At 35.5% G+C, this 19,396-nt stretch overlaps 1 protein-coding gene across 3 annotated transcripts in view; it reads left to right on the top strand.

The window, feature by feature from the left end:
* Positions 1–19,396, top strand: part of SIPA1L2 (signal induced proliferation associated 1 like 2) — a 126,497-nt gene that overhangs the window by 10,727 nt on the left and 96,374 nt on the right. For all 3 annotated transcript variants that reach the window (XM_039707522.1, XM_039707521.1, XM_039707519.1), the window contains exon 2: positions 15,686–15,758. The gene's annotated coding sequence lies outside the window, so the exon portion shown is untranslated. The remainder of the gene's footprint in view (positions 1–15,685; positions 15,759–19,396) is intronic.

Genomic DNA, 19,396 nt, shown 5'->3' with positions numbered 1-19,396 from the left:
ATGAACCAGACCTTCAGATCCCTGTTTTGGTTTTTAGAATCCATTTTTAAAGTGTTTAAAATTTCAGGTGTTTGTATAGCATTCAGCTTCAGTATGAAAGAGGTTGCAAATACATGCTGAGATAATCAAAACAAACAGGAAAGGGAATGGAAAGAATTTCCTTTAGGGTAAAATTCCTTGAAGTTGAAATAACCATGATAGATAGTGCTTGTCAATTGGCAAGGAAAGTTGGGACTTGCCTTCCAAAGATTTTATTTTGCTGAAAATGGAAGAACATGGAAAAGCTCAGTCAGATGTCCTTTTTAAACCATACTTTCAGGAAAAAAAAATTAAATTAAAACATTAATTCTATTAAACGTATCAATCTCCAAAATTGTTGCATTAAGACTGATGATAGGTACAGATTTGTGTCTTCAGAAACTACAACTTTCAGAACTAAATAACTCATTCAGTGAGTTTTAAAAGTCTGTTCATTGGCATTTTATTTTCAGAGCAGGACTAAGCTTTTGAAATCAATCTCCTGATCTTTCCACTTAACAATATTTTGTTTGCATGATGGAGAAGTTTTAGAGAATTTAAAATATATTTCTGTCATGAAACTAACTCAAATAAAATGTTGACCTTAAGATAAAATGTTTCTAGTTCTGAATGCTATACAGTGACAGAGTAATTGAGAAATGAAAGCTAAAAAGAACACTGCTGAAGCTGATGTGCTTTACAAAAATTTAAAGTGAATATTTGAGAAGAAAGCAAATAGCAAGATGAAACAAAGTTTATGGAGTAAACACTTATTTCTCAGTATTCAGGAAGTAAATATTTTCTCTAACTTGTTAAGACTTGGACAGAATTATAAAAATATTGTGTCTTCATTTTGTCAAGCTCACTCAAATTGAGTTGAGAAATCTGAGACATGGTTACTCAATGGGAAGGGTACTTAAATAAAATAAACAGAACCCACCAAACCCCCCCCCCCACTATTAAGGAAAGTGATTGAGAGCTGTTGTTCTGCAGGTTTAAAAGCATTACATTAGCTGCACCTACTTTGCTCTTTAGGTATTTTTCAGGTTTTTTTCTGTTCAGCTTGAGGTGGAAAAATTGTGTATTCCTTGGGCTGTCCCTTCTTCTATCCTTCCTTTTCTCCTCATGAAGGCAGTATGGCTGTTACCTAAATTCTTAATGGAAAGATCACGGAGCACTATCTTGTAATGGTGACTTTTTCAATGTTTAATTTTTATGGCTTTTGCTTGCTCTAGTAGTTTGACTCACAGATTTGATCACATACCAGTGTTTTAGTTACTTGCACCAAAATAAAAACACAGCTTGCTATATTTGCTTTGTACTTTTTCTATTTCTGTACTGGTTTTTTTGTTTGTTTGTTTAAAGTATCTTTCAACAAAATTGCAACTAATTGCCAGTAGCCCAGCTGATTTATAGCAACAATGTAAAAATTCTCATAGTCAAGCTGACCACAATAAAACCTTGCAGTTATGAGATATTATGAAACCTAAAATCTGAGCTTCTAATAAAATGTTTATGGCCTTCAACCTTTTTGGCAATAAATTAAAAAACAAGAAATCTGTTTAGAATGCATTTTTTCCTTAAACTGTAATAACGTAACTTCTACTCTAACGCTTTTCTCCCCCCACCCCAGTCTTCCATTCTGCAGTAAAAGTTTTCCTGCCCTTCACTTGAGTCCTATTCTGTCTCCCACACTACTGACTTGCCATTACCCACTTGTGGAACAAAAAGTGGCTTTTCTTTGTTTAGAAAGTGTAGGCCTGTGGTACAGCTGCACAGCTCTGAAACCCTGGGTGGATTACTGTGCCCAAAGGGGCCCAGTGTGTGGTTTATCTCTTTGGAGGCTGGAGGCAGAGCACCCCTCCTGGTGAAAGACAGCTGGCTGTCAGCTCCTGGGCACTCCTGGCTGGGAAGTGTGTGCTCAGATTTGCATCCTGCCCATAAGATTTCCCATTTATTGCTGCCACGAAGGATGTGCTCTCAGCCCCTGAGTAGTCCAACACCACAGGTTGCCCCTTGACCACTGGCAAATTGGTGAAATTCTTTTTCCAGCCGTGCATTTTAAAATAATGGAGTAGAGGACTAGGTGGAGAGTGTTTTTAGACATAGAGAGTGTTCTGTCCTTTCAAACACCTTGGACTTGAAACAATTTTCTATCTCAGCAGTTAGAGGAAATAAAAACACTGCAGGAGGTTCTGAAGACCAGAAAGTCTGTATATGGTTCATGAAGGTGGTGGTGGAGGAGGGGGCTGGAGAGGGGTTGTTTGTTGAATGGACTTGAAATGCCTAAATACTTTTCAGGATACAAATCTTGCCATTTTTATTTCTCCCCTCTCTTTAATACATATAGGACTAGCACCTTTTATCATACAGCTGAAGTGATGAAATGAATTGACTATGTTGTATTTGGATGAATCAACTAAGTTGTGTTTGGGTATGGTGGCAATGAAAGCTTCTTGAGCTTCTATAGCATCAATATTTTGAATACTTTGACAGAAAGATTTTGTCTCCTACAGAATCACCTTTTTTTTTTTTTTCTTATTTTAACATCTTGCCTGTAACATACAGTTAGCAGGTATACTCTGGAAGTTGTTCATAAATTAAATGATAACTCTGATATCCTTGACAGAAATAGCTTCACTTCTCTTTTTTCTTCTCTTCTATGTGATTTCTGTAGCCACAGGTATGTTTTAATATTATCTTTGTAATCAAAGATGAACAATTTGTAAAACTTCCACTCTACAAGTACATAGAGAAATTAAGTTAATAAAGATACCATTATCTTATTAGAAGAGTTGATAACATTGTTTAAGTGGCAATAAGGTGTATGGCAATGTTTTCTGGGAAGTTAATATATTAACAGCAGTTTCTCTCCACAAACTGATGGGCTGCAGAATAAGTGGATATTTTTGCTTTCAAGGTGCTCTTGAGGGAGGGTGAGAAGACCAAGTGAATGAAAACACGTGGGAAATATTAAAATGTTAATAATGAATACCTTCATTTATATAAAATGCTCTCAATTTTTGTTAGATTAAAAGAATTGTTAATCTGAAAGAAAATAAATCACTTCAAGCTTCATTGTTACACATTAAGCACTAGATTAGATGCACTTGGATGGTGGGTTTGGAGTTTTTTTTCTTGTATCAAAAGAATGCCATTCAGTTCTTTCCTGACTGCTCTGTGATAATTACAGATGGGAGTGCAGCTCTGTATTTTATGATCATTGATATTTTGAGTACAATATTTGAGACTTTGGGATTTACACTAAACATACCACAAGCTTGCTTCGCATGTCTTTCCCTATATTTTTTTCCAAGAAGAATTTTTCATTATTATATTCTGAGCAGTTTATAACAAAATGATGGTCTGTTTGTCTAGTAGTCCACAAGTGAGTAACTACTCTGAATGCCTGAACCGTACAGCCTTCACAGAACAAAAAAATGTGTCTGAAACTTAACACTGTCTTTTGTGATAGAGGGATATATGAGAAAAAATGAAAAACTTGCAAAGTGAGTCTCTCTTTGTACAGAACTGTCACTACCCTGCTTGGCTGATAAAGATTCTTTTCAGCTGTCACTTTCCATACAAAGGGAACAAAGCCTGTGCCTGGACTTACTCCCACTGTCTTAGTCTGATTTTTGTCTAAAGCAGATTCTGGGGCCCGCAAGATTATTGACCATTTGTCCCATTAGAGTGACAGGGTCTAGAATTCTGACCTTTCTGTGTTTTCTAAGTTCATGTTCAGTTTTCAAAGTATGTTTGTTTCAATAATTAACACTAGATATTGTCTTTCTCTTGTGGTAGGGAATAAAATATTGTCAAGCAAAAATGTATTCTGCTGTCTTTATAGCCAAAGTATATTAGATGGTCTTTCATGTTCCTTTTGTTTGTTTCTTTTTGTCTTAAATGTAGGTTAACCTGAAAAGACTTTGGTTTTCTGCAGAGAGCAGTTGTGTACCTGATTTTTCTTAAAAACCTTACAGGTGATGATCATGATTAAAACAAGAAATACTGTCCCTTATTGGGAAAGGCAAAGACATGCTGGGTGATATTTAGGGTATTTGTGATAGAGGAAATGTGTGTATACTGCAATTGAACAGTTGTCTTGAGCATGAAAAGAAATAAAATAACAGTAATGATCTTAGGTTGGGGAGTAGGAAAGTCTTTGCCACACGTGAGAGGGGTGAGTGGCTTGGCTGTGTATGTTTGGGTGCCTGTGCACACATCTGAAATGTAGAAAGAGAAATAAGACATAACAGTCTTATTTCTCTTGAACACTCACTATGAGTGAGTGTTCCATTGTCTGTTCCAAGTGGGCAGAAGAAGCATAACTCTCAGGTCTGAAACACAGCACTGGTGAGGTTTTTGTTGTTGATCTTGGGTTTATAAAAGTCAGCAGAAGGAGGACAGTTTATCCTTGGTCTGTGATGTTTATGATTTAGAAGGTTTTTCTTGATTGCTAGATGTCTATTCCTGGTAAAAATGTTACACTGCTTGGCTGCAGATTTTTATTACTCTTTCATTTTATTGCTGTTTTCAGCATGAAATCGATCATACAACCTTAATGGGTACAAATTGTTATATAAATATGTAATTTTTATTGAGATAAAACTGTGAGGTGGCAAACACAGTTACAAAATATTTGCAAATCAATATTTTACTCTAGCCTTCTTCCTAGGACCAATTGAACTTCATAATAGAAAGCTTTGTCTTTGTTTAGTTTTGATTCAATGGCTGAGATAAAGGACTTGGTTCTAGAACTTCAACAGCCTTGAAAGCTTGTATCAAGTTAGGCTAAATTCCTCTGATTTACTGAATTTTTTAACAGGACCAAAAGCCTGTGCCCACATCAGCATGGCAGCCCAGTGTGCTGGGTGAATGAGGGAGACTTGGTTTTGAGGCAGAAGAGGTGGCATGGCCTGGTGCCAAAGCTGTGCTCAGCCTTTACTTAGTGGCAGAATGCACAAAGGTGCAGAGCCTTGCTGTCTTTCTCAAATGAGATATCTGTATACATTTGGGTGTAAAAGACAGCAAGAAACTTGGTGTCTTTTTAGGTCCCAGTCAAGGTACACACCATTCATTATTTTAATTTGCATTATCTTCTATGCATGGACCAGGAGTGCGAACCTTATATGAGAGCTACTGTAACTAATGTTTGGGGAAAAAAATTAAATTTTTTAAAATTTTTGTGGCTTAAAAAACACACATTGAAAGAATGTGTTGTTCTCTTTGTATAAATGTGGTAATTAATTTTATTTTACAAAAAACTTATTTGAATATATTGATATTATCCAAATGTAGGCTCCAAGTTTTATATTTTTATTTATTTTGATTTTCTTAAATAAATAGTTCAAAATCTGCTTACTGTTGGTTTACTTAGATGTAGATTGGGTCGTATGTGAATTGTGTTGAAATCTGTTAAATCTTAACTGGTGGATTTTAAGTTTAAGATTGTAAATGCCTTTTTAAACACTCTTTTTATTGTTTTGATGTGTACTGATATCTAAACTATGTAATTGTGTGTAGAAATATGGGGAAGAGATTTGTCTTCTGGCCAACTTTTTTTTTTGTTCACTGCTGTGATAGGTGGCTATTACTCCAGTTTCTCAAATACTGAATATCTGTACTCCACAGTTAAGTGCATTTGTGTAAGTTTAGAAGCAGATGGCCATTTTAAATACACAAAACCAGGGTTTATCCTACTGAAGGAGAAAAAAATACTGTATGTGGCACATGGAGAAGTGAAAATGTTATCCCTGCTAATTATTCAATAATTTAGATATGTTGTATTTTTTTTATCCCAGGCAGTAAAATCTAAAAAAGTTCCTGAAAAACACTGCTTTCACATATTTCTGTTACAGCAAACAAACCTGGTTCTTAGCAATTTTTTTGCAGGAGGCATGCTATTATCCGTGCCTTTCCTCATCTCTCTTCTTGTGCAATAGTGCCTTTGGGAGGCTTCTGATTTGATTGGCAGGCTGGCATATTTAGGCATGTTTGAAATACAAACTGTGTTTTTTGTTCAGAACAGTTCGAACTGTGCCATATTTGAAATAAGTTACTGAAATCTCATCTACAAGAACAATGACCTTACAAATTTGAACTGCAAAATTTGTACAATCAAAATTCTCTCGTGTTTTTTTATTTTTTTGTAATAGAAGAGAAAAAGTATCTGTCAAACATAAATGGAAAAGGAATCAAAATGAGGTAATCCTGACCAGAGACTAAGCTAAAGTTTTAACTTAGCTTTGGTTTTGCCGTTCAGTAGAGAAAAAAGTTTTGGGAAACAGCAGTAGAGGTGGTAATTGTAATTGCCCACATTTGAAATGCTTTGTGAAGGAGACTTCTCTGGACCAATGTCTGGGAGATGGGGATAGACAGGAAAAGAAACAACAAAACAAAAAACCCCAACCAAAACCAACACCTTCCCCTGCCCCCCAACAGGTTATATCAATTATTTATTTAGTAACAGTTCAGGAACTTTGGATGAGTGAAAGGCTGGTGAATAAATTTTTTTTCTTTTTTTGGTCATGCAAATTGAGTATACCCTACCAGTGTAAGTATATTGGTCTCTAGTTGCAATGGGAATCCCAAATGTAGTGAAAATGTTTCCTTAGTCAAAAGTGATCAAAGAATAATTAATTTGTAATTTTTTAGAGCATGTAAAGATCTATGGTCACATTCCGATTTCCCAAAACTGTTTATTAAAATCGAAGTTGTTACATAAAATTTACACTTTAATGGGCTTCAATTGTATTTTATTTAATATGAAGCAGCTACCATATCCTGAAACATCTGGTGTTACAACCTTCAAAAAAGGTGTTCTTTCCAGTTCACTTAATGGGTAAAGTTATTTTAGTTTATAGCAAACTTTCTTCGACTTCTGTGGAAGTAGAAAAAAACATGTACCCAAAAATCTGTCACCAAATTCTGCTCTGTCACCAAATTCTACTCATCTATGGATATAGATGAAAGTTATTTGGGATGCTGAAAGTTTTGGGCTCCTTCCAAATCAGGGGTAATGTTCTTTTACAGCATGTAATAGTGTACATACCAGCTCAGGTCTTGGTACAGCTTGAAAGGAGTCTTTGTTAATTCTTTCTCTTCTGTTGTGTATTTGCCTTGTATATTCCTCTTCATTTTGTGTTGTTTGTGTTTAATCTGGCCATAAATACCATGTAATGAGTGTTGACTATAAAAAGCAATGATAGTAAATAATAAGACTCATATTCTTGGAATGAATTTGATGACCAATTATGCTGTTTTTGCCTCTGGTGTTCTGAGGGAAATGGGAGACATTCAAATGCAGTTCTGGGCATTGTCAATCTTTGCAGTGTTGTTTCAGAGTTAAGGTTGGAAGAGGTCTCCAGAATTCTGAATAGGATTTTCAATCAAATGCATAAGTTCGGCGTGTAAAGAAAACACGATGAGGCTATAATTGAATGAAGAATTAATTTCCAAATTCTGCAAACTACTTTGTTTACATTACTGGATATTTCAGTAGGAGAGCTGGATGAAATGTTAGAGAACTTGATTTATGCTAAATATCTAATTTTGGTCCCTGCATTTCAAGAGGGATATTGAAAAACTGGAGAGCAGCAAGGAGGGTAGAAGACCCTTGCTTGGAGCAGATGAGATGGCAGGAGAAGGTGACGGAGCTAGGCTTGCTCACTCTGACAAAGCAGCAGCTACTGAGTGACCTAAGGGTATCCCATAGCTGCTTGAGGGTACGTCCACAAAAGGATAGAGATTAATTTTTTCCACTGTCACCAGATTGGCACCAAATTCTGGTATGGTGTGCTCGGGTCAGATTTGAGGAAGGATGCTGCCAGGAGGCCAGTACAGGCCCAGAACAGACTGCCTGGGGATGTGGCTGGATTTTCCACCCCTGGAGATCTTGAAGATTCAGAAAGACTTGGCCATGCCTCACCATTTCAGTGCTGATGAGAGTCCTGCTCTGAGCAGAAGATTGCACTGCATGACTTCCAGAAGTGTCTCAGCCACTCCAAAACTTAAACTGATTAGGTTTTTCTTCATCCTTTAGCCCTTTTATTAACTCATTCTAAAATGACTGTGGCTCACATGTGTGTTTGAAAAAGCAAATGACACTGTCAAAAAGCATATCCTACAAACATTTAGGCATTTACAAATGATATTCACTCTACTCTTGTTTTTGAGAGAAAATGATAATAAAAGAATTCCTCTCCACTGATTGTATTTGAAAATCATCTTACTTTTCATGCTTGATGAAAACAGAGCTGATAAATGTTTTGGTTTTTTACATAGTAATTAATATCTTGCTTTCTACTAAAAAATGACAAAAAACTGTTTTTCCACCTCAGACAAATGTCAGTGGTAAATAAAATATTAAGCAGACCTATGGAAGCAATATAGATAAGTCTTCATGCTATTTCTGTGAATAGCATTCAAAACACTGTGATTTAGTTATGGGGGTTTTTCACACCCATTTTATGACTTGTGAGTAACTTTTGTATCTTTCCTGCTTTTAAGCTGTTGCTTAAGTCAGTTGCCATGTTCCACTTATCTTTAATTGAAACAGTCAGGTGCTACCTCATCATCCAGCTGATTTTTTTAATCTGCTTTTCTGTGGATGAAGTCAATAACTTCTGCCTTTAGTAACTGCAGTTCCAGGCTGATAATTCTCCTTCATTGTTAATATTTTCAGCATGCTAATGTTCATGATATTTCTATTTTTTTGGTGTTCAGGAGATATCAAAAGCCTGGCACATGTCTTACTGCTGTACTCTGAAAATGCAGGGAAGTTAAGAGCCCCTGTCTCTTTCATTGTGAGGTGTGGTACTCAGTATTGCTGTAGTTATACCAGACTACTCCCATTTAAGCCCTTTATCTCTTCCATGATGAAGTTTGGCATCATAAGTTAAAAATAAAACAAATCAAACAAAAAACCCCAAAACAAACCAAAAAACACCCCAAAAAACCCCCAACCAAACAAGGAACAAAAGACTATTAGGGCTAAATGTTGAGCTATTTCTGAAAATAGCTATACTATTTAATCTCACTCATCTATTGTACTTTCTATAATTAGTGGTCCAAACTGATATTTGGTAGTGCCAGAATGGATATTGTTTCATACTCTGTGATCTTGCTTATTACATGCTTTTGCTGTGCTGTCAAAATGAGGTATTGCAAAGGAAGAAGAGAATGCCTGGAGCTGAACATTGTTTCATAGGAGAAAAATAAAAGTGGGAAAGAGGATGATCACATTATGTATGTGGATAGCAGTGTATGGAGTGTCATGTTGAAAATACAAATGATAAAGATCAAGCTCTATGTTTATTACCTTTTATTAAAGATACTTACATTCCATATTAATTGCAGATTTATTGCAAGTAAAAAGATATCTATGGAAATGATGGGCATTGTGGGGTGTTCTGTTCATTTCTGACAAAATAACTTTGATGTAAAGCACAGATCCTTTCCCAGCTGAAAAGTCAGTTCAGAAGGTAAACCTATCTCAAGCTTACCTTTCCTGTTTTCATAATAAGGAATGTTCTTTACTTGGGGTTATATTCTAAATGTGATAGAACTCTTCCAGGTCAGAGCAGGGTTAGGTGATTTTTTGTCATATTCAGGATAAAGCTTTAGATGCATTTAAGTGTATGTAAGAAAATTCTGATGGCCTAAGGATAGATCTATTTATGCTGCTACTTATATTAGAGTGTGTCAGTAGTGTACATTTGCTGTTCACTTATGTGTTTCTTAGCCAGTGCTCTTTGTTGTCTTTCTCAGAGAAAGGATCATCCAAAATTGCAGGTTCTATAAATAATTCTTCTCAGCAGTCAATCTGAGACTTAAGCAGACAAAAGATGAATGGAGACTGCTTTTCAAATTAATGCTGCTGTGTAATTAATTGTGCTTAATTGGCAAATCTTTCTTTAAGTATCCACAGTGCAGTGATGTAATTTGTTTTCCCAGGTAACTGATCACAAAGTATGGAAAGCTGCTTTTAACAAACTCCAAGTAATTACATGTCACTGGAAGTGCTTTGATTGAAACAGTGGTGATTTATCTGATGACCCTCAGTCTGTCTTGGGCCCCTCCAATCCTTCCAGCTGGCTTACTGTTGCTTTGAGATAGGAGATGGGTGTTTGGGCAGTGTGCTCCCTGATAAATTAATGTTGTTCCCTGTGCAGCTCAGCTAGAACAGTTTGGAAGTGCATCCACTGGGAAGGCATCCCTCCTTTGCTGCCTGCACAGGGACTGGTATGCAGAACTAGGAACAGCATTTACTGTGATGGGGAGATATCTGTAATCTGACCTGTAGCTGGTAAGGTTCAGCCAGCCTGGATTAAGTAAGGTATCCCTTCTACAGAGAGGCAAATACAACCTTGTGGTAATATTTTTATATTTTATATAATTTTATATTGTGACAGCATCTGTGATAGGTGTGCTGTGATATTATGTAATAAAGTTATCTATTTCCTTTCAAACTGGGTGATATGTGTGGCCTGTAAGATGATTAGTGCCCTCACATGCTTGACTTTTAGAATTTGAATTTTCTACACACCAGTGGGCAAAAGAGAATCACAGCTCTTAGAGAGATGAATGTAATTCTTACTATGATGGATATTGGTATTTCTGAGACTGAAAAACAAGTGTACAAATGGAGATGCCATGCATCTTGAACACAAGTTATTTTTCACTGTCCTTGTCGCCTTGGTTTAGAATATATAGTTCAAGAAGGATCTGTTACTATGGAATTCCATTTTGGGTTTTAAATGGACTTTGTAGCATTGTGGGCAGCATTGGTATTAAAATCAACTGCCTTGTCAGATAAGGGAGGAGTTTGGTATAGTTGTTTTTCGTGTTATTTTGGAATTTGATTTTTTTTTTTTTTTGGTCAAAGGTATCTGGAACATTGATCTCTAAACATTTAATCTAGGCAGCAAAAATTTAAGAAAGAACATATGGATTTAGAAGGGAAACCCAGTTTGCAAATCAACATGTAAAATAATTGCGGTGCCCAAAGCCAAGGATTTCACAAGTTTTATGGCAATGGTTATTGTATATCTTTGTTTTGTTTCACAGTAAAGCATGCTACTACTTCCTTAACCTTATTGTTTTCTGTTTCTCAGTCTATATTTCAAAAAGAAGCAGCATGTTTTCTCCCTGAAATTAAGAATTAAAATAGATTTCTTGTATGAAACACCTGCATAGTAGGAAGCGAAACAGAACTTCTTAGCTCTCACTGTTTTATGGCAAGATTTTTGTTTCCTTTCCTTCCTGTAAACAACAGGAGTCACTTAGAGAGTGGGAAGTAAGCTATTTACAGGATATTTTCTGTATGAAAGGAAGGAAAAGGCCTTTACAGATATCAGTCTATTGTGCTGGGAATATGGAAAGTTATATGGAGTTAAATTGAGTTTAGTACTTGGAGAGGAAATACAGGGCAAAATACATGCAATCACTTCAGTCTTGCCCCTTTAAAGTGCTAGATGCCCCCATTAGTTGCTGAAATCAAAGCAGGAGGTAGAAGATGGAATGCTGTGGTTTGATCCCAAATCCTTTGTGTAACTTGTGATCATTGTGAGAACTAGATCAGAGAGAGACTACACTAAGAGCTTATGCAGTATGGCTTTTATTTATAAACAAACAGTTTTGATACCTGTACTTTTAGATAGATGTTCAAGTTACTTTTGCACATCTGTTTTTCATCTGTCTCTTTGAAATATGGTTGTCTTTGCTGGACAAGTGTCATAATTGGATTTTTCATGGAAGTAGTGGTTTCCAATGTACTTGTAGAGTGTATATATTTTCAAAGTTCTGCTTCACATACAAAATATATTCACTAAATTCTGGTGTGAACCTGGCAATTTTATAAAAAATTGCCTGGCCTATGTTATAAAATTAATTTATGTGAATAGCTATTTGATTTTCATTTACCTTCTGTAGCACCAGCAAGAGTTTTTATCACCAGTAAGAATTGTGGATGAGGTATTTAACTCTAAACTCTGCCTAAGTGTTATGGAATAATATAGCTTTCTTGAAACCTTGGGTGTATGAGATGATAGGACCGACAATAGCTTTGCCAACAAAATTGAGCAGGTAGAGAAAAATCTTGTCATTAATTGTGTCACTTTTATCTGCAGTTCTTGTACTTAAGTCATACTTGAAAATGGAAGTTTATTGTAGCAGTTTTTGTAATTTCTTTTGCTCCATATATTAAGTTCAAGATTCTTAGTAGTTGAATATCATGAAAAGGTAGTGGTAAGTATGGGAAAGAAGAGAGTAAAGAATCGTGTTTGCTTAATAGATACTGAACTTCATTTTTTCAAAAGGGGTACTTAAACACAAAAAGCTTTAATAGCAGTATTAGCTGTTAAAGAAATAATGTATTTTTTTCTTGTGTGATGGGTCCAGTTCCTCACACAGAAATCCTAATGTCTGGGTATTTCAGCCTAGGTTCAGCATTATGTGCATCTGTGTTTGTGAAGGGCAGCTGAGAGTGGTGTATCTTCTGGCATGTCTTGGTGAATGTGCCCTGTCTTTGTCCCAGCAAAAGAAAAAGAATCCTTTGCTGCCTGTATTTGGATTTCTGTTCTTCTGGGCCAGAATTGTCAGTCTGCTTGTTTGCTTTCTCTGTGTAGTTTTCTAATTCTTTGTTCAAGGCAGGGGCTTGAACAAACAAAACCTCTTATTACCAAAAGGGCTACTGCAGTCATGAATGAGACTTGTCTGGGTGTAGAAGAAAGTGTAAAGTTTCTTCTTGAAAGTTTGGAGTGCTGAAGACACCAATGTTGGTATATCCCACAATGGAGAGCAAGTGACTTGACAAGGCATTAGCTAGCCTTTGTGGTCCTTCGTGGAATTTATTTTTTTCCTTGGATATGCCATCAAAAAACAGCTCCTACAATGTAAATCGAGTGTGTCCAGGGTACACTGGACTTGCTGGGTAGATTGACTGTGTCAGGTTGATATTCTGGACTTGCTGTGGAGCTTATCTCAGCACTGACCATCTGTACAATGTTTTGGAGCACTAAGAAGCTGCTTGGAACTAGGCTTTCCTGATGAGGATCCTGCCTCTTTGCCCATTCTTTCTGCAAACAATTCCTCTAAATAGACAAAACTTTTTTGGTAGAGAAATAAACTTTTCCCAGGGAAAATGATAGAACTTGTACTGATATTATTCTGTTTTTCTGCTTTTCCTTCAACAACAAATTAGGAATAGAAAATATTAAAAGATTGTGACATAATACTATATATTTGTGCAGAAAAAATACTTTTTTGTAGTTGAAAATGAGATACAGTATATGGCACACCACAGTTATGAATGTCTGACTTTTTGCCAAACAGGGCTACTAACAAGGATTGACTTTCCTATGCAGGAATTATTTCTACCTGCATTTCAGGTATCTTTCAATGTGAACTCTTTGTCTTCTCTTTGGTCAACTTGACTTCCTTGGTGACAATCGTTGTAGAAACAAGGTACTGGTTTTCAATTCCAGTGGACATTCAGATAAAGATTAAGAAACCAAAAAATTAAATCCATTATTGCATCCTGGAGAGTAAAGCAACCCAGATATAACTCCACGAGCAGTAAAATATGACATGTCCAGGACAAACAGAGCTGTGGTAATCACCTTAAGCACAACAGTTTTATGATATCCAATACTACAAATAAGTTTTGAAGTACATGAAAGAAAATAGGTATCATTATTTCCGATTTGTAATTTGTTACTTTTTGTGAGTTTAAAGAAACATAAATTACTTGAAATTTTGAGGTTTTTTCCCATTTATAGAACTTTGTGAATGTAAGGGCAAGATGGTATAAAGAAAACTTTTGAATACTGGCAAAATAATAAGTTATTTTTGGAATATATAACATTATTTTTCTTCTCAATTATTAAATTATTTTCCTGATTCAGTATTCTGTATAAGAACTTTGGATTAAAGAAAAAAATTAGTATGTGGACAAGGCCTAGTGTTTTCCCATTTGACTCACTCACAAAAGAGCAACATAATCCTCTAAATCCTACTTTACTCTGAGGATCAATTGATTCCACTTTCTCCTTCCATAAACAGACAATTTAAAAATTGTCTTTGAAGCTTGCTTTTCCAGTGATTTGAATATATGATTACTTTTTTTTTGGTGAAAAAGACAATGCTAATAATTATAATAGTCTCATAACCTTATTTAAAGAAAACTGGAAACAGTTTCTGTTGGAAAATGGACCAGATTCAGTAGCCATTCTAAAAAAAAATTGTTTTTCATTTTTGCAGTTTCTTTCTTCTCATGTTTTTACTTTTGACTTTCAATATTTACTATTGCTTTAGTTTCAGATTTTACTAGACTGAGGTTTATCAGAAAAGTGTGTCTTCATCAAATGTAATTTTTAGGTTAGGAATGAGAAATTTCTGGTTAATATCTCGGGAGTTTTTAATTCTGTCTTCTATTAGTTACCTGATGATGCTGGTCAACACTACTACTGATAGAGTTTAGGGCTTTTTTTTAGCTTTCCTAAGAGAATTGCACTGGCCAAGGGTTTGCTCAAGTTTTAGGTTATAACTATACCAGGAGTTGGGGTTTTTTTGGTAGTGTGAACATATTGGTGAAAGTAGACTTAAGTGGTTTCCTAGTTTTGAGTAGACCTAGAATGAGGATAACAGCAAACTGTCCTAAAATTCCATTTATATAGGCTTTTTGTTTGTTTATGTTACCAGTGTCTATAATACCTAGATATGCAGCTGACGTAGGATTTTGAGGCTTTGTGTTCTTTTCCATTGTATGCACTATTCTGCAAAATACCTATTAGAATTATTTTTGTCCCTATGGTGGTGATTTAGTACAGGAAATAACATCTGTTCCTGCTCTGTGTGTGTGTTCTTTTTCCTTTCTTTCAGTATGAATATAACATTGTGTATTTTCAAGCCAGATTTTACTGTCTGAGATCATGGTAAAACGAACACCTTTTGAAACTTTGTTAGCTCTGATATAAAATAGCCAAATTCCCTTGCTGGTAGTTTTGTGATTTATCTTTCTCTAACGTTGATCAGACAGACCTAGCTAAAATATTTTTATTTTACATATGCTCTAATTTACCTTTGTTCAGAAGCAAGTGTAAAATTTTCAAGCATAAATTTTGCATTGTTAGATAATTTCTTGGCTGTAAGTTGTCCCACAGAATCTCAGAACATGTTTCTAAACCTTTTGGATCAACTCCCTACTCTTTTCTTTCAAAACATTTTATGGAACTTCATGACTTCTTTTTCATCCTTGTAATTTAAAATATTATTAGGCTACTTTTTACAATACAGTTCTAGGAATAGCTGTGGATCCTTTATCGTAACCTTTGAAGCAGAGCCATAATGAAACAGTCTGTTAGTTCAGCACCTACTGGCTCATGACCCTTTGCCCTAGCAACGGGTTTTTTCCAGTTATTGCCAGGAACTTGCACAGATATCACCTTTAAATTCTTTGTTGCAACACATACATATGAAACTATGCTGATTTTTAAAGCCAACAAGTTGCTCTTGATATTTTACTTGCATGTAGAAATTAGTAGATTTTCATTTTATGCTAGTGGGGTTTTTTTTGTTGTTGTTTTTATTTTTTTTACTTAACCCTTAATATCATAAGGGGACATGTTCACCCAAAAGCAATAAATCTTTCTCATTTGACTTGCAGGTATCTGCATTTTGTTGATATCAGAAAAAAAGTGACTGAAGTTGGCATCCTTTGTGAACCCTTCTAGCCAAAGGTAAGCACAATTTCTAGGTGATGGCAAATATGTTTTTACTATGTTTGTAGTACTTTTAAATAAAAAGGCAGCTGTGCTGCTTTCTTGATGTTTGACATCTCACAGATGGTATTTCCTTGAGATACCTAAAGCACCCTAAAAAATCCTAAGATAATAATTTATGTGGCTGGATATACAAGTGAATAAAGAATCACAGAATTCTTTGAGTTGGAAGGGATCTTTAAGATCATCTCATTCCAACCTCCCTGTCATGGGGAGGATGCTTTCCACTAGCTCCATTCAACTTGGTCTTTCACAGCTTCTCAGGATGACCCGTTCCAGTGTTTCACCACCCTCACAGTAAATAATTTCTTCTTAATATCCAATCTAAACCCACCCTCTTTCAGTTTGAAGCCATTCCCCCTTGTCTTATCACTGCATGCCCTTGTATAAAGTCCCTCTCTGGCGCTCTTGTAACCCCCTTTGCCTACTGGAAGGCTGCTGTAAGGTGTCCCCTGTCTGCTGTCCCTTGTATTCAGGCTGAACAAAACCTGTCTCCGGAGAAAGTTCAGCCTTTTTTTGAAATCAGTAACTTGGCAGATTTCCTCATTAATATTGAAGGGTAGGGTTCAATCAATACCATACAGCTGTTACTATGCAGAAGGATTATTGTGTTCTGTAATGCATCAGAGAAGCCAAATTCCTATCTCTACAAACTCATTGATCTAGCTCAACTGGATTGGTTTTAGTTCTAGGGTATGGCTCAGACTTAGAAATACTTCACGTTGGCTGAACACAATCTATTATCTGAAGGCATTCAGTGTAGTAGGTTTCTGTTTCTATCATATTTCTGACACTAGTAAAGCTTTTAAATTTCATTTCCAACTACATATTGTTTCAGGGAGGAAATAAATTCTGAAACAAGAATTTTAAACAGTTTTATCTTAAATTCATTATGCGCTCAGAGATTTGTATGAAGTAAGATAATTTTTTTTTTTTTTGTCAACCTATTCGAAGAATCCTAGATTTAGGAGAGTCTGAATAATTGATCAATTGATCCTCCTTTCTATGTTTGCCACATGCTTTGATGCAGGAGAAAAGATTGAACTTTGTGTTCAGCCACCTGAGCCCCTCAGCCCTCCATGTGCTGCAGCAGTTAAACTAGGTGGATGCTCAATATCTGTGTTGTTGTTTATCAGATTTTAAGTGGCTCCCTTTGCTCACATCAGTTTAATAGTTTTTTTTCCTCTTCTCATCTGAGACTCCATTTTTTCAATAAATGGTCAGTTCTGTAATACAAAATGATGTCACAAGACTCCTGTGTTACTGAGCCTGATGAAACTCTACTTTATTAATGGCAGAATAGAACATATCTCTGAACATTTTGCCTACTACTTTTCATATAAACAATGTATTTTGCTTTGGAAATAGACTGAGAGGACAATATTGTAACATATTTTGCACTGTGTATTGTCATGAATATCTTCATTTGAATAACGCTAATGTAGTAAAAGAGAACTTGACACTAGTATTTCTAGTCTAAGAATTGTGTGCTAACCACTTCTAGCATTGCATTTGCTTTATCTTTTGGCACAGTTGACCAATGTATAGTAGATGTTTAAAGAAATCTGGAAGAAGCTGAAAATCTTAATTTGTGTATTTTTGCCCTCTTTTTGTGGTTTAAAGTAGTAGTAGTAGGTCTAATATAATAATGCTGAAAAAAAGAATGATGGTTACAGATGTCTAATAGCGTGCATTGCTTTTCTTTCATAATTTGAAAAGTATTTAACACAAGGAATATTGCTGTTTAAACTGGGAGAAGAAACTTGTGGTTTTCTGACTCCTGAACTAAATACACATTGATTTTTTAAAAAATTTTGTTTGTTTGTTTGTTTTGGGTTTTGCTCCATATAATCCTGACAAAACCTTCATGCCAAAATAATTCTTTTGATGTAGTTTGCAATTATGGTAGCAGTGGTAGTGATTAGCAGGTTTGATAATCCGGACTTTGAAATATGTAATTTTGTAGACCGTAAAAATTTATTTGTTCTTTCTTATCATGAGTACAGGCATAAGAAGATAGATGGGAAATTATTTAGTTGTAGAAAACTGATAGTGGTTTTATATCCCAATTTAAATAGTTAATAATTTATTAACAAATGGTAACACTAAAAAGTAAAACATGTTTGATGTTTCTCTTTAAGAGGCATTCTAAAATTGGTTACACAAAACTAAATGTTTGAAAAGTGTTCACAATTTCAGTTATTTTAAAAGGAATCTGAATTACTTACATGAGGTTGTTCAGCTGTTGCAACTGCACAGCTGCCTACGTTACACTGTAGATGTACTTTTAAGACAGAGGAACAGATAATAAAATTGAAGGGTGTACATCCATGTAGAATATACATGTCAGATTCAAGTGACAAACTTATCACATTTGCCTAGGTCATCATCAGCTTTGTGAGTGATGTTTTCATTGGGAAGATGTGTCCAAATATATGACATAGATATAGAATCAGTAAACCTAAATGCAGCATTTAGTCTTAGTTTTGCATCCAGTACCATGTTTCCTTTTCACAATAATAAATAAATGTAAAACTAAACCCATTCCTTTTTGCCTCCAGTTACTGATAGACTGAACTCTACTAGCTACTGAGGCACTATTTCTGTAATAATTTTGATAGTTATTTCATAGGGACATGTGTACATGGGACAACCAGTTCAATCCTATAGTTTGATAGTTTTGAAGTATTTTTGTGATCTGGGAATGAACTGGCATCTAAAGGCTTACGTATTTATATGAGTTAATGAAAACATCATCTATTGACAGTTTGTGTATGTTGGTAGTTGTGATATGGGCATAGATAGAACAATGTAGTTTGGGCATAAACATACCATATATTTAGAAACTAATGCAAACAAAAATGTGTAGCAGTAAATTTGACCTGATAATATATGTATGGCATGATATAATTTATTCACAGAAAACATGGCGTGCATTTGGTGCAAAGAAAATTGTTTTCAGAAGATAAACTATATTAGACAAATCAGAGAATTGCTGAAATGTAGAGGCATCACTTGAGATCACATAGTTAACCATCCCTGCTTACAGGTCAAGGCCAGCAGGATTTTAAATATCTTCAAGTGTGGAAACTCCACAACCTGTCTGAGCAACCTGTACTGTTGTCTGACTCTCACAGTCAAAGGGCATTTTCCTATGTTTAGGTGGAGTTTCATGGTTTCCTGTCTTATTTCCCTTTATCCTGGCATTGAACACCCATGAGAGTCTGGCTTCCTTTCATGCCTTCAGTTAGGCATTGGGGAGATGCTTTCTGAGCTTTATCTTCTTCAGGATGAGCAGCCCCCGCCCCCTCAGCCATTCCTCATGTGAAAGATGCTTCAATCCCCCAATCATTTTAGCGGCACTTCTCTGGATTTGTCCCTATAGTTCCATGTCATTCTTGTACTGGGGGAATACAGAACACACTGCTCCAGATGTGATGAGGGACTGATGATGGAATTTTAGCTCTAACCAGTAAGTGAAAAATAACTAGCTAGGAATGCTGATAGGCATATGCCATTTTTTTCAATAGCAATGTAATATATTCAGTAATTCTGTATGGTATTTGATGTCTCAAATACATCTTTTCAATCTCCAA

The sequence above is a fragment of the Passer montanus genome, unplaced genomic scaffold (genome assembly GCF_014805655.1).
Source record: "Passer montanus isolate IOZ18808 unplaced genomic scaffold, ASM1480565v1 scaffold2, whole genome shotgun sequence".
NCBI classification, from domain to species: Eukaryota; Metazoa; Chordata; class Aves; order Passeriformes; family Passeridae; genus Passer; species Passer montanus.
Note: the sequence above shows the minus strand (reverse complement) of the source record. Positions and strands in the feature narration are given on the sequence as shown.